This window comes from Brachypodium distachyon, chromosome 2 (assembly GCF_000005505.3).
Source record: "Brachypodium distachyon strain Bd21 chromosome 2, Brachypodium_distachyon_v3.0, whole genome shotgun sequence".
Classification (NCBI taxonomy): Eukaryota; Viridiplantae; Streptophyta; class Magnoliopsida; order Poales; family Poaceae; genus Brachypodium; species Brachypodium distachyon.
In genome coordinates this window covers 2,338,307-2,342,075 of record NC_016132.3, presented here as the reverse complement: position 1 = coordinate 2,342,075, position 3,769 = coordinate 2,338,307, and the positions used below count along the sequence as shown (strand labels likewise).

Sequence of the window (3,769 nt, the reverse complement as noted above, 5' to 3'; positions counted from 1 at the left end):
CCGGATGGAAGGGCTTGTCTTAATAATCTCCAAGCGAAGGTTTGCACTCTCGGAGGCATGGTTTTGCTTTTCCAGATTTCCTGGAATAACATTCTAATATATAAAGAGTTGGATCTACTAACTTGGATTTGGCCTTTTAAATTTTGCTTAGTGAAGCAATTATAAGCGCTTATAAGCGCTTTTGGAAGTGCAAACTCCTGTAGGTGTATGCCTCCAAATTAATTCATCACTAGTGGAGTGCCCGTGCGTTGCTACGGATCGACAAACTCATCCATCAAAACATGAATAAAAATATTATAATTTTCACAAACATATAGACAACAAACACGTGAATTGGAAATGCAAACTGTGAATAGGTATGTAAACACTAATAAAAAATCATTATAGTTCACAAACGACTACATGGCTCGTGGCTTATGACTGGTTGCAACAATTATCACGTTGCGCTTGCTTCCCATATACAGTAATTTACTAAACATAATGCATGTGAAATCAAGTACCGCACATAATCCATGTAAAAATTCAAGCGTATACAAAATATCACAATGATATTTCAAGACATTAAAACTCCACCTTCACTTGAAATGACTCGGCGACTACCTCCGAGCTTAAAATCTACTGATAGCCACAAACAGACCAAAGAGAGCGCAACAGACCGACAAGAAAAATACTTTTTGCAACAACACGTTGCAGTTTGCAGAAAACAAAAGCAGCTCAAATAAACTGAAACCTCTTGGCCCGCCTTGAACTGTTCTATCCTTCTCCACATCCTCTAGAGTTGGAGGCTTGGGATCCATGGCGCCCATCCCTTTTTTGCAGCCCCGATGTTGAAGAAGTCTTGCAACCCCACCGAAGCAGCTCTCATGCATTTTAGAGAGAATAATCCCAACTGGTTCTGGTTCATGAGGCCATTCATTTTGGAAATACCCCACAACATAGCTGCAATCCCTGTAGGCAACATGTTTTTCTTCGCAACTCTTGCCATCCTATATGTGATTTTTAATACCAACAGATGAGATTTTTTTTAATGAGAATTAGAATCGAAATGCATATGTCGTAACACCTTTTGGAAAATAAATGTTGTTTTCTCTGGAGAAAATTCACTAATGTTTGTCCACAAGAAACATTTTACATAGCATTAGTATTTCTATTTCTTTAATGATACATTTTCTCAACCAACTAAACCAAAGAGAAATAAATAGTTCAAGACAGACTTTGTAATTCTTACCTGCTCCAGCGGTGCTTTGTTGGTTTCCTGCAGCCCACTTAATCTTTCTTTAAGAGAAGTCTGAAGAAAAGAAGCAACATGTAAACAGAAACAGAGAAAGGAAAGGAGTGATGAGTAATCTAGAAACAGAAAAGGAAAGTAGTGATCTGTAATCTAACTATCTAAGCATTACCTCCTGATGAGTTAGGACAACATTGGCATCCTCTATGTAGCTGACTTTGTTATCCAAAACTTCCTACACGAAGATCCAGTATAAAGATTATAACATGAACAGGTAAGAGAAAAAGGAGAAACACATTAGTTTCACTCATTCACTCCCGTCGCCGCTTCTTGCTGGCAGCCTACTATCTCCTCGCCTTATTAATCTGAGACCACGAGGATAATATTTCTGGAGACACATAAATGAATCCAAGGCTCGAACCTGCAAGGAGGACAGTCAGCGATTAGTGCAGATGCAGTGCAATGAAAAAAAAACTTACAAAGATGAACCAGAGATTACAAATTTACACTCACTGGAAAAATTCCAGAGGACATCTTGACATGAGAACATAGTAAATTTGCTACTGATGCGTCGGGGTGTACCTCATCGACAAGGACTATACGCAAAGAAAAGAACAGAAATCACCGCTAACCTCTGAACGGATCAGGAGAACTCCAACTCCGGAGGACCAGCCGCTTGCCCCGCTGAGGTAGTCGAGGGGGTCCGAGTCCACGCCCCACACACGGAATCAGGCCGGGCGGCGATGCCCCTGCGGCGGGGAAAGGGTACAGACGCTCGTTAGCTCGATGCAGATCGGGATGAGGGGGTGAGGGCGAGGCGGGTTGTCCCCGGCAGCGGGCGGCAATGCACCTGCCGGCGTTCCAGATCAGGATGAGGAGGAGAGGGCGAGGCGGACAGCGGCTCGGGCCGGCGCCATGGCCCCAGCGGTGGGCGGCGATGCCGCTGCGGCGATCTAGATCGGGATGAGGGGACCGCAGCTGCGCCATGGCCCCAGCGGCGGGAGGCGATGCCACTGGAGCGCCCTAATGGGAACCCTAGCGGGTGGTTGATGGCCGGAGCACGCGAGGATAGAGGGCGGCGGCAGAGATGGGGAACAGCGGCGGCAGCGGCGGAGGCGAGGAAGGGCGGCGGCGGAGGCGAGGAGAATCCTATCGGGAGAGAGATGCGAGCGAAGAGCAGGTAGGGGATCCGTTTTTCCGTTTTCTTTTTTCTCGCGCGGGGTCGGTTGGGGTGGTAAAGATTTTCAGAACCTGCATTTATAGTTAAAGCAGCAATAGACTCGACAAAAGAAGGCAAAAAAAGATTGTTAATAAGTTTTAAATTCCAGGTTTTTGTGCCTTGGTTCCAAAGATCTGAAATTGTGGCGGGGAAAATAAAACCCTGAGACTGATCCTTAAGATTGATATGGATTTGTTCCCAATTTGAACACCAAGGAGAAGACCAGATACAAGAACTACCATTATAAATTTGGATGAGACAAGAATCTTGTAAATCTTTCCTGATCTTTAAAATGGAAGCCCAAAAGCCAGATTTTGGCAAATTAGCCTTACCTCTCCAAAAGGAAGTATTATGAAATTACTTAGCTTTTAGCACTTGAGAAATGAGGCTGCTATTGTCGTTCACTATACACCAAGCTGCAGCTACAAGTAAACTTTTGTTAACAGCTTTAAGATCCCTTATACCTAAACCACCTACTTTAATTGGTTTACAAATTTCGCTCCAGGCTTTTAAGTAAAGAGGTTTAGATCCTCTATCTTCTTGGATTCCAGATCTCTATTCTTAACTCTATCTGTTGTGATGGTTATTGAACTCAGGCAACAATATTTTGAGGTCATAGTACCAAAGTTCTTCCTTCTTTGGCCCAGTTACTAGCACTAAATTACCCAAAAAACATAAGGAAACAAGCTTGTTTAACTATATACTCCCTCCGTCCCGAATTAACTGACGGAGGGAGTATATAGTTAAACAAGGTTGTATAATAATTTATACAAATCCACGGCAGTTAATTCGGGACAGAGGGAGTATAATATTAAAGTTTACAATTGACAGAGAATCAGATTCAGCAGGTTTATATCTTGGTCTGGGTGTTTTCCCAGTAAAATTAAGCTCATGCGATCAATTGGAACAAACAAGTACTTTAGTTCCAGTATTTATTTTAATCTTTTTTTGCAAGGAAAAATGATTAGATTTTTATCTTAATTAACCAAAAATAATTGCAGTATTTTTGTTGCCCCATCTCAACTCAGTCTCGTACGGTTATGATAATAGTTATCAATAAGACCGGTCATAGTGCAGGTAACTTCAACGGTAACCAAGGGTCCAGCTCAGCAATTTTGCTTATGTGGCAGTGAGTTAATGAGGAGAGAGGCATATGGAGTAACATACTACTTCCTCCATTACCACCTATGTTACTCCACGCATACGTAGGTTGAAGATGTAACTAATATAACATGGTTTTTATATCACAAAAATTATACATCAGAATGTATAATTTTTGTGATATGAATGTATAATTTTTGTGATATAAAAACCATGTTATA

The 3,769-nt window shown here is 42.0% G+C and overlaps 1 long non-coding RNA gene across 3 annotated transcripts; it reads right to left on the bottom strand.

Annotated features, from left to right (window-relative positions):
• Positions 1-577: 577 nt before the first annotated feature.
• LOC104582494 lies at positions 578-1,935 on the bottom strand. 3 transcript variants are annotated; one of them, XR_730224.3, is made up of 4 exons: positions 1,861-1,935; positions 1,401-1,649; positions 1,229-1,288; positions 578-986 (listed from the first exon to the last, which is right to left on the bottom strand). It is a non-coding gene; the product is annotated as an uncharacterized LOC104582494 (long non-coding RNA). The 3 variants fall into 3 exon arrangements; XR_730223.3 differs by lacking the exon at positions 1,861-1,935 and adding an exon at positions 1,742-1,793; XR_001406044.2 differs by lacking the exon at positions 1,861-1,935 and having other exon boundaries at positions 1,401-1,696.
• Between the last annotated feature and the right edge of the window lie 1,834 nt (positions 1,936-3,769).